Source organism: Lissotriton vulgaris, chromosome 4_1 (genome assembly GCF_964263255.1).
Source record: "Lissotriton vulgaris chromosome 4_1, aLisVul1.2, whole genome shotgun sequence".
NCBI lineage: Eukaryota > Metazoa > Chordata > Amphibia > Caudata > Salamandridae > Lissotriton > Lissotriton vulgaris.
Genome location: NC_141691.1, coordinates 9,960,117 through 9,972,331, shown reverse-complemented (window position 1 = coordinate 9,972,331; position 12,215 = coordinate 9,960,117).

Genomic DNA, 12,215 nt, shown 5'->3' with positions numbered 1-12,215 from the left:
CACGTTTATCCCTGAATAGGGCTTCCTCAGAGCAGTAATTAGAATACTGCAATATTATAATGGTCACTGAAGTCCCAGGATCGTTATATTTTACTTTTTAAGTTGGTACGCAATCATTCCCTGATTGCAAGTATCATCATGGAAAACCTTCAGATTGTCTCCCACTTTCCTCAAAAGCCACAGTTACCCGAAACACGACGTATTAAGTCTCAAATGTGCGTAGTGCAATCCAAGTTCTAATTTTTTGTGTTCACTATGATAGGTGACACTCCTGGGGTTAACCGTAGTCTGCGGTTGTCACTTCATTTCAAACTCTTGTTCGACGCTTTGTCTCTCAACCCGCCCTAGGCCTTGAAACACAACGGTTGTGTTTCAAGGCCAAGTGACGAAGCTACAGAGAGACTAATAGCAGTACAGAGTCAGACTCAGTTAGATTGATGTAAAAAAACAGACACTAGAAAAATGTATAACTAAGTAATTCAGAAACACATAGATCGAAGAAGATTTGGTAAAAAAAAATTTGCAAACGGAAATATTTGTTCAGAAAAAATAAGGTGCAGTAAACGTTAGGGAAATATGATTATTAATATTAACAACAGGAGCAGATCCCTTGGTAGAGGAGTGATCCTGGTCTTGGGAGGCATCTCCAGCTCCCGCTGCAGACTACCCCATCATCTTCTTGTCCCTGGATGCTGATCATGTAAGATATAATAAAGAGACAAACATTGATCAGTGTCAAACAAATAAAATATTAAAAAAACACTCTAAAAACATTTTTGGACAGAAAACAACAATTGCAATAAAATTGACCTAACTAATCTGATCGACTGGTAGTAGTATTGCTGACTGTCTATTTATTATTTATTAATCCAGTGTTCCAATCAAATTTCATAAACCTAAACGTGTAAGTACTACCTAGCATCGCCTGCCTATTTCAGAGACTTTGGAAATGAATTGCCTAAAAATATATTTGCTTCTTTTAAGTTTCAATCTCATTCGAAATGATCAATGAATAAACTCCCTTTTATGGGCCAATTGTTCACTAAATCTGCATTATTTATTTATTTTCGTCCTCAAAAATGCATAGATCGACTAATACATATTGCATACACCAAATTGTTGGTTGGTTGCTTCTGATGTGCTGATGAGTTGATATATTACTTACTCACTAACAAACTAAAAAAGGTTCTACTAAGGACTGGAGTCAGCAGCACGTGACGGAGGTAGTGTCATGTGGCCCGCAAACAAATTACCAACTAATACTAAGTAACTAAACTGCCTACCTACCTACCACCAATATATGAGTGACAGGACAAAGGACATTTCTCTAAAGTCTCTTACATAATCTGCCCAAGTGAGTGCAAAGTTGCAAACAAGTAAAATTAGTAGCGCTAAGCACCTGTCTAGTGTCTATAAGAATAACAATCAAATAATATAGGATTTTTGGAAAAAATAATTATTCTCAATAACACAGAACAAAACACACAATAGAACTATAATTAGTACTCACTAAGCCCCACAACCTCAACACCTAGCAGGTCCAGCAGGTCCTTCTCCCGGTCCAAGATGTCAGACCACCGGTGAGTCAGCTGATTGTTGGTGCACTGGATGTCAGAGCAGCAAAATACTGCTCGGCGCACCCTCACCCACCCGCAGTGATGCTCCAGGGTACCGTAGTCATAGTCAGGCCTGCAGACTGCTGCCAACGTGCACTGTACAAAAAATACAAGGACGGCCACCTCCACCTCCACTCCATGCGAACAGGATCCTGGGCTGCTCCCCTTCAGGGCACCATCTTCTGCTAGAAAGGCAGCTCTTGGCAGCACTAGCCTTGACCTTTCCCTTCTTGCTAGACCGAGCCATTGATCAGGAGGGGCGGGTGGGAAAGAAAATGTAGAAGTAAAAAATAATCAGGAGAGGAAGTTGGACAGTAACAAAAAAAGCAAGTAATAGAAAAATAGTACAAAAATGCACTAGAAGTAGAACTAAAACACAAAATATACACTTAGGGAGAGAGAGGGATAGATAAGAAAAAAAAGATAAGAAAAACAGTGTAAGAAACAAAGGATTGAAAAGATTGGAGAGGGATGTAATACAGACCCCAGAACCAGGCAAAGAGTAGAAAAACAAGATGGCCGCTCCCATTGGCGACTACATGGTGAAGTTTGGATGATATTTCTCCCCGAACACGTAATCCACGTTTCCGAACTTCAGAAACATCTAGTGGGCCGCCCGGGCTTAATCTATATCCTTAGGAATGCAAATGACCCCCTAGTGGGCTGTAGAAATTGGCAGAAACATGTTGATAAAAGTAGAGAGGGCAACAGGGATGCTAATTCCTTAAGTACATCTGCAACATACATTTTTAACCCAACAGGAAGAACCCAGGAATAAAGTAAGAAAGAGGGATTCCTTCCTAGATAGTCCGATTACTGCCTCAGCATAAATGGATCCCTAGAGTATTTTTAAAAAAATAATGTTGCGCTCCATCCTGATTGTTGGCCTGCAGCAGGGAGTGGAAGCAGCTCTATGATGAAGCATTCCACTAACTATGGGTGAGGGCAGTATTTATAAACCCTACGGGTTTCCCTAATGCAGATTGTGTTAAATGAGCATAGAGACTTTCCCTTCTTTGTGTGTGTCTGTGTGTTGTAAACTTACCCTGAATAAGGTTGTAGTTCCTGCTTGCTTAGGGTACATACCTCTGTCAATCACAAACACAATTACTAACAGGCAGTAATGTAGTTTTCAACACACTTTGACTGTGTTCTGGGTTATGGCCTTATCTGTTGGTAAATAGTATGTTTTTATATATATCGGGATTTATTTATATTTTTCTATTTTATTTATCTGCCCTAGCTATTGTTCCACAAGCAGGAAATGGATTTGTCCTCTCTGTCATAATCTAGGCTTTGGTCTGAAACAAGTACTTTCCTTAATTCCAACATAAGAAAAGTCTTACTTTCTGTTTCATCAAAAAAAAGACAAAGGTTACCTCTTGAAACTCTTTTTTCTGTGGTAACACCATGATAAATATGCTCCTGTGTTTTGAAAATTATTTTACCTATTATGATGTACCTTTTAATAATGCAAATTATACATGATGTTTTATGGGGTATCATCCCACAATAAGTATTTCTACCACTACTTACCCTACTTACCTCTACTACCCAAAAGGATAATCTACACACTATACATCTGTCTATTTTCCTGCAGTGACCAAATACTAAGACTATGGATCATGCAATAGTGGAAAAACACCTTTGCATCGTCTACCAATGTATAGAATTCAATAGGTACAGGCACGCACGTATCTTTAATATACATGCCTTGTGTGTTAAAGACCTGTCTGTTAAAAGTACATTTGTGGTAATGTGCTACGTGCATGTGTTGTAAAGGCATGCATCATAAAGGCATTGCATGATAATGCATACATGGTAAATGCTGTTCAGATAGTGTGTCCTTGCTTGGTGTAGGATTGAATGAGAGCTTCAGATGCCTCTTCTATTGCAAGAACATTTTGAATAAATAGCAGGCGGAGCAGCAATTGTACTCCCTCAGGGATACCTTAACCCCTAGGAAGAGCCTGACAGCTTTGAAAGCTCAGGGAGCAGGCAGTGTCCAACCCTGCAGTCAGCACTGGCCTTTGGGTGAGTCTTTAATCTACTCATGAGCTGCAAAAACAGCTTTATCTGCTGTGATATATTAACTCACAGAAGGAAGCAGCAAAGATATGTAGAATATTAAGCAAAGTTTAGCGACAACGGAACACCATTCGTTTGGCTTTAAATAGTGCCATTAATCTATGTATTTATCTGGTATGCAGTGATCTATATCACAGTTATATATATATTTTTGTTTCTTCCTGTTTATTAATTATAAAGATCATGCTACACAGGCAAAATATAAATAAAATGCAACAAACATCAGTAAAAACATTGAAAAGAAAACCAAGAAAATGTACACACTTCCAATATCTCTAAAATCCATACCTCTGGAATGCCATAGCGGTCTAGTATTGAAGCCATTGCAATGGAATTAGAAGATGTACCACCACCAACAAAGCCAAAGATGATCGGAAAAGACTGACACAAAAAGTTTGGGACTGGCTTCTCCCTTCCAGTGAGGATGGCAAGAACTCCTTCCACAGCTCTCTTCTCAGACAGACAGGAGTCATAGACCTTCAATGCCAGGGTGATGTTTGGCAGCAGATAGGGGTTCTCATTCACCTCAGTGACAGCAAAGAGTAAACCCAGCACGTCCCTGTAGTACCTGATCTGAAAACTAGAATTTGCTTAAAGTTAGCAGTCATTTGGGAGTGTGACAGTTTGATGACTGAGAGGAAGATCACATAAACATGATAGTGTTGGAAATGACCATCTTTCTCTTGGTTCACCAAGTTTTTTGTCTTCCTTTAATAAACTCATTTTTGTTGGCCATTATGACTCTGCACACTTAACCACTACTAACCAGTGTTAACGTGCATGTGCTTTCCCTTTCAAACATAGCAAAATTGGCATACACCTCATTGGCACATGTATTTATTCTAGGTCCTTAGTATATGCTACTCAATGTGCACAGAGCCTGTAAGTTACATGCTATCAGGAACTGGGTTGTTGGTTGAGTGCTCAGTCCTGCTCAAGCAACTGCCACAATCCTTGTCACAGTGAAGCAACAAGAAGGTACTAGCTTAGTGTATGCGCAATCCTCTGGTACCTTACAAAAAATCAGTTTGGCTGAACATAGAGGCAAAGTATTTGTGGAGCACACAAACAGCAATAACGTAAAAACACAACACAAAAAGAACCACACCAATTTAGAAAAACAGAGAACATTTTAAGGAAATATTTAACACCAAAATGACAAAAACCCAATCAGTAGTTGCAGAGTTATGTATTTTGAAAGTTTAAGGTGAAAAACAGTGCCTAAAAGAAAAAGTGCTCACTCTGACATCTGGTAGCCTGAGACTAGGTAAAAGTTGAAAAATATGGTCGACAGTAATAGAGCATGGGTGAGATACAAGAAGTGTATTGGTACCTTACCTTTGAAACTAGAAGAACTGTTTGCAAAAACATGTCGCTGGTTTCACTGCTGCTGGCCTTGTGGGGGGCTTCAAGCCCCAGGACCCATTGCTGCCAGGAAGGAGGGTCTGTCTATGTGCTGTTAAGTGCAATTGTTTTTTCGCAGTGCTGGACGTGCGTGGACCGCGCCTGAGCAAAGTTGAGGTCATGGGCAGGTCCATCTGTGCCCATCATTGACAGGAAGCCCTCTTGGTGCTTTGATCTCAGTAAACCTTAGTACTGACTGTTCTCAAGCCAAGAAGCTGTGAGTTGTTGAAAGTATTTATTGTATTCCATTTGACTGGGGTGCCCTTTTCCTATTGTTCATGCCTTGTTCATCTGGCCATCCTTTGTTGAACTCAAATCCCACATACTGGATGCTGTTCCAATAGGATACTGCATGCACATCTTGACTTAGTATTTGTTATAAGCTGCTTAAGGGACAATGTTTGTGCCTATTGGTGGGGGGTTTGGGCCCTGGTGCGTTCTGGTGCAATAGCGACTGTTCACTTCTAGGCCTGTAGAGTTCAGCTTGGCTGCAAGTAATCGCGGTGAGCCTGTCCATAGTTGCTTCATCATTTTATCCTATTACTTCACACTAGTGGATCCAACCTATTTCCTCCTTTTTCAAATTTCCAAATAAAGGAAAGAGCAGATAGTGATCATTATCCGCAATCTTTCAGAATAAACAACAAGCAAGAAAGAACACAGCCAGCAAAAGCCCTCACACTAGCAACCCAATCATATAACAATTGTTCACTCCAACCTGGGCAGCTTGGTACACACTCACTTTACGGACAAAAAAAAGACAGCTAAATACATTTCATAGACTTTTGAGAACTCAGGGCCGCCAACATGCCCGAGAGACTTTGACAACAATCGAACAGATGAAAAGAGACCTAAAAAAGGATATCAGAGCGGCAAAGCGATCTTACCAGGAGCAATTCTGGAGCAATTCTGGACGTAAATGCTTTAGGTAAGCAAGCAACAAAATTCAAAACAGTTCTAGGCACTCATTAATCTTCTAATAAATGGGAAGAATAGGCACTTCAATTCAGAAATAACAGAACATACGTGGAGAGTGCAAATAAAGGCCACATTCAACACTTTCTCAGGGACTGGTATCAAATCCAAAACATCAAAGGAGACAATGATCTATAAGACCACTTGAAACAAAGGGATAAGGAGAACCATCACACGGGGATCAAACACCCAGGCGCTAACATCAAGAAGCGATCAAACACTAGAGGCTATGATCTATACATCAAGACTGAAATCCTTCCCCCACCCTCAAATCAACCAGCGAGAAGGTAATTTGCATCTGTGCTTGGTTGAAACATCAAGGCCCGACCCCCAAGACTACCATCTACAGCCAACGCAAAAACAGGTTTTTGTACGCAATTAAGAAGCAAAGATCTGATGGAGCCCTGGGACCAAGTGGTCTACCCAATGCTTTATTCAAAAAAGATCCAGCATTCTGGTCAGTGCGCTTAACCTCGCTGTTTGCATATACACTAGAGACCGGCACTATTCCAGATTCAGGGCGCTGAAGCATCCTGCAACCAATGTATAAATCAGGGGCTCGTTACGATCCTTCTAAATACAGATTAATTGCACTTATCGATGTTGAGGCCAAAATGTATGCAACAAATCTGCTGAAAGATCTAGAGGATTGGGTCAACCATTGTGTCACGGGTCCAACAAGCGAGAGTCTTTTACACCCAAAGACTGGTGGTCCGCCACCCCCCTTTCACCCTGCACATTTTCCCCACAGCCACAAACCGGTACTTGGTACGAGGACCCCGAGGACATCGAAAGGATTGGCCAGACAAGGTTAACGCGTTCGGCTCCTTTAAGGCAGAGGATTGTGATTACGAGGCTCCACCCCTGATGAAGACAAAAGCAGGAAGTTCAAGCACGAAGGGGGACGGCGATTCCCTGGCGGCGGAAATCGAGGAGGAAGCAGGACGAGAACGAGGACGTGAAGAGAACGGGAACGACAAGCCAGGAGGCCAACGGTTGGACGCTTCGCCCTGCCACGCACCCACGGGAGGAGCGTGGCTTCGAGAGGTACGGGGCCGGGTCGCGGGTTGGGTTGGGAGGTGGAGGCAGACATCACTGTAAAACCCCGCAAGAGAAACCCTTTCCCCTGAGCACGAGCACTCCTAGGCACGTCCGTTTAAATAAGTTTGAGCACTTCACCCTGGTTGTGTTCCCTCACTCCCGGCCCTTATCGCCATATCCCGAGTACAGGACCTAACTCGTCTTTTTCTTCGTTTTTCTTTTATGGTACAATGCGAGAACCTTTGTGCAGAGACGTTTTCTGGAAGAAAACCACCAAGACCACAAGGCATCTCGACGGAACCCCTTATTCAGAGATATAAGACACCTTTTTGAGTTACATGAAAAAGACGTATATTCCAATAAAGCCTTCATTGAAACCCTTATTGAAGGCACCTGTGTTTCTGTTTGACCCACCAGCCCCGTCTCAGGTGGTCGACACCCCTGCTAACCCGGCACCCCCGGGACAACTGGTGTCAGAAGTGGGATCCCCTACACCATTCATCTGTCAGGTCAAGATGGAGACCCTTATTGACCATCTCACTAAGGGGCAAGAAAAGCTTGAATGGGCTGTGGAAAATCAGCTGACAATCGTCCAGGAGGACAGGGAAATGTTCACGAAAACTATAACCGCACACATCGAAGGCCTCAAGTCTCTACCTACAGTTTCCCAGGCTTCTATCGGCGAGGGGCGTGTACACACCCCCCACCCCCCAGGGATGGCACTCCAGAAGTATGTGCCTGAAGAAGACCCTGACGCCTTTCTTTTGAACTTTGAGAGGGCGGCTCGGGCCATGAGCTGGCCCGAAGAAAAATGGCAGTTCTTTCTGGCTCCCCTTCTTTCAGCTGACGCGCAATCAGCGTATCAGGCAGCTAATCCCCTAGGGACAACCCCCTATTCAACCATTAAAATGGTCATTTTAGACCACTTAGGCCTGGATCAGGAGAAACGGGAGATTTTCAAGAGCACGCCAGGGATTCAACCCACAATAAATTTACAAACCGGATGAAATGTTGAAAAATACTGTGTATAAAATGAAGAAGTTTACAGAACTAATAACATTGTAAATAGCCTTGAAAAAGCCCTGGCGCAATTCACCACAGGGGCGAAACACGTGTCGGCTGTCCACGCTTTTATCCACACAAATAAAGAGCAACTTTTCTATAAAGCAAGGACTCACTTGATTCTATTTATACAAAAAAGGATTGAGGCCTAAGGACACTAAGATGTAACGTCTAACACACTCATCATCCCCTTCAAATACCTTACTGTCCGAAAACTCAAGAGGTCCTGAGTTTTCTTGAGTGTGTTATTATTATCAAATTCTTGTGAAAACTGATGTGGACTTGGATTCCTCTGTGGACCACTTCCTTTCTGTAGAAAATATACAAAACTGATCCCTAATACCCAAACAGGATTTTGAGCAGGGATGGGTATCCTAACAAACTTGTCAGCTGTCACGCTCCTGGCCAACCAGGCAATAGTTAATTCAAAAGTTTTGTATACCTGCTTTGTAGATCTCAAAGCAGCCTTTGATAAGGTCCCTAGATCCTTGTTATGGGCTAAAAAGAAATCTTGGGGAGCCCCCACAAAATTGCTAGACGCAATCATTAACCTATACTCAAAAACATGGCTCCAAATCAAAATGGTGGATGGTCAAAGTCTAACTAATAAAATCTCGACTGTAAATGGCTTAAAAGAGGGGTGTGTTTTACCTCCCTGCTTATTCAACATCTACACAGCCGACCTAGACAATAACCTTCGCCTAGCACAAAGGGACCCCCCCAAAACTGGGTAATGTTCGAACAACAAGTTTACATATTCGGACGTCATAGTGTTGGTATCACAAACGCCCAGAGGTCTACAGCGCTTGATAAATCAATTAGCACTATACACAGTTTCAGTTCATATAATCATACATTTTCAGAAAATGAATGTTATGTGTTTTTCAAACTCACATAAAAAGCAACCAACATTTACCTGGACAATAACATGTGAACCTCTGGATCAGGTGGTAACCTATAAATATCTGGGGGTACTGTTAGACCAACACCTCAGTTTCAAGCAACATCTAAAACTAGGGAAAGTCAAAGCAAAACAGCTATTATTCGCATTTAAAATTTTGCAAAAAGAACTAAGCATACACATACGGAAAACCCTTCTACAGCCACTATTGAACAAAGAACAAATAAGGACCTGCAGAATTGCTGTAATCAATTGCCTCGGAGGCTCAGCAGTAAAACTGGCATGCAAGACAATAACGTTTTTGACTATTGCAGCAAAAGAACTGGAAAAGAGAGACTGCCAGTTAGAACTAACAGGGGATACAAGGAGATAAAGTGTGACTAAGAATTTGAAGTCCATTTATAACAACCCCATATACTCCACCCTGCGAAATATTAGGAAATCACCAAGGGTAGTAGTCCAAAGTATAATTGAGTATTCTTTTTCTATTGTAGACTATTAGTTTACAGCACTAAGCAATTTATCCTGGTTTCACTCAAATCGATCTATGGTACTAGTCTTCTTTTAGATCACCAACCCACTTCTATCCTTTTAAACTTTTTTATTGTAAATTTTAATGAGACTCATGTTATTTAATACATTGATATAATCATTTTAGTAAATTTGATGAGATTTATTAATATGTTTTATTACAAATTTTAATTAATGCATTGATATAATCTCCCTTACACATTGTGTATATTGGTGGATTTGTCACCCTTTTTGATGGTATCTATCTAACTTTATCATGTTATCCAATTGTACTTGAAATTTGCATCCAAATCTAAATATGGGGATAAGAAAGTCAACAGATTGTAGAAGAGGGGAGGCTCGGCCCAAAAACAATAAAGCCAAACTGGTATGTTAGTCTGCAGAAAGCCACTGTTTCCTAGATCAGATTGACAATCTTTTAGTTGAAACTGAGGAAATTCTCATTCCACCAGCCCCGTTGGACCTAATTCAACATATTGCCCTACTAACCTGATCGATCCCCCAACCAATTGAAATGTAAAGCTTCAGAAATGCATTCCTCCAATATTCAATAAACCCACCACACTTAGGACAAATAAATCCCCTGTTAGCTATGCACAACTGCACTCTATTATAGGAGAGGCTGAATCAAAGACCCTTGCACCTTTATCAACTGACCCAACCCCAGGCACTCTAGACACTGAACTTATCCTAACTAACCGATTGTCACTGCTTTTGAATCTAAGCTGCATGCAAATGGGAGGAAAGGGTTTGGAGAAGATCGTAGGCGCTATGGGAATTGAGGAGGTAGATGGGATAATTGAGGGTGGTAGTGAAGGAATAGAGGATGAGGTCCCCTCAAACTAGCTAGCTAGAAACGACGTTCCAACATCCAGAATTATAGCTGATCTGAGGTCAAAAGTCAACGTGCTGAACTCTGCTTTTCAAGATCTTACTAATTAGGTAAATTCCTTCTAGTCAGAGGTGACTGCAAAGCTCAACCTCCGAAGCAGATTCCTACCCAGCAAACGTATTCTGCTATCTGCGTACTATTAATACATATCCTCCCATATCAGAACCACACCAGCATTCAATATGCCTAACCAACAAGTATATCCCTGCACTACCTGTCACTCATGTAGTTCCTGGCGGGATGCAAAATGGATAGACAGAAGCTAATGAAGTCAGACCTTGTCACCAGAGTATTGTTTCTACCCCTAACTACCCCTTGCAATTCTCTAGTACCTTCAACACCCCCAAGCTATTTTACTGATTTGTGCAAACTTACTTGGTTACCTTCTACGTGTATTTATATGACTAACATGCCCAACGTTTCCTCCACTGTTAAATATAAAGGTGAAGACTCCCTAACCAACAAATCTATCCACTGGATTTGCTATATAAGGGTTTGTCACTCAGTTATTTTGGGAGAACAATTTTGCAAGCTAAAAGGCTAACCCACTCAACATTACCCTCTCGACAAGGAATGATCAGCCAACAAATGATAATAAGCACCTAAAATGGTCCCATGTAACCATGGATGTAGATAAATGCAAAACAATCAAATCTAATCTTTTGGTAAACACTGGTGAGGTACATAGACTGCCCAACTAATACTAGTCTCCAGACTACACAACGCTGGCATACAAGGAACAGCCCTGGACATGATCCAATCATTCCTCACCGGAAGATGAGGAATGATTGGATCATGATTGGATCAAGATATATTGACTGGGGGCCTTGCAGGAACTGGATATGTTCTTAATGCTTGTGGCGCCGTGTTTCTGCCTCGTTTGAACCGCTCGAGCTCGATGCCCGTTTGAAGTGGGTTTTAAAACGATTTCAGATACATGGTTTGGAAATAAGAAAAATACCAGACAAACAGGAAGATAAAAGAACCCCATATGAGGAGTCTTTCAAAAGACAAAAAGATACATGTTCCTAATAAAGAAAAAGACCAGACAAACTTGGAGATAATAGATCCCCGAAGAAGGAGTCTTAAAGAAGATAAAAAGGCCAAACCAGCCAGACAAAATTTTTTTTTAACTAACTGTCCTGGAACGACGCCACCGGCGCCCAGTCACTATCTGTTGCTATAGGATTCAAGGAACCATCCTTCCTCCATCCTAAGGGAGAGCGAAGTCCTGCTTGTACAGGAAAAACGCCAACTAAGAAGTCCTGAGGAAGGTGCCACCATATTAAGAGTAGAGCACCGAAACGCGTCGACGCATTTTTATACGAGAGAATCCACTTAAGCCTAAATACACACGGGATGTACATGCAATTTTGTCGCACTTGTGTAAGATCGCACATGTAACGTTAGGCTAGTGGATCCAAAAATCAATTGTGGTGAAAATATTTAAGTACCACTGTTTTAAAGGGGGTCTGTTTGCTTTGCTGCATATGTTGATTTTGGTATCTTTCATTGTGTATGATATATATTGTGTTGTGTATGAACTTATATGCTTTACCACTGTATTGTCTGTTCATATTTTATTAACTTTTACGTTTCAGGGAAAGTTCCTTTGAAATTTTAAATGTATGCTTTTTTATTGTAAAATATTCTTTGTTTTAATAAAGTACTAGATTGTTAACAAATATTTTCTCTGTGGAAATCA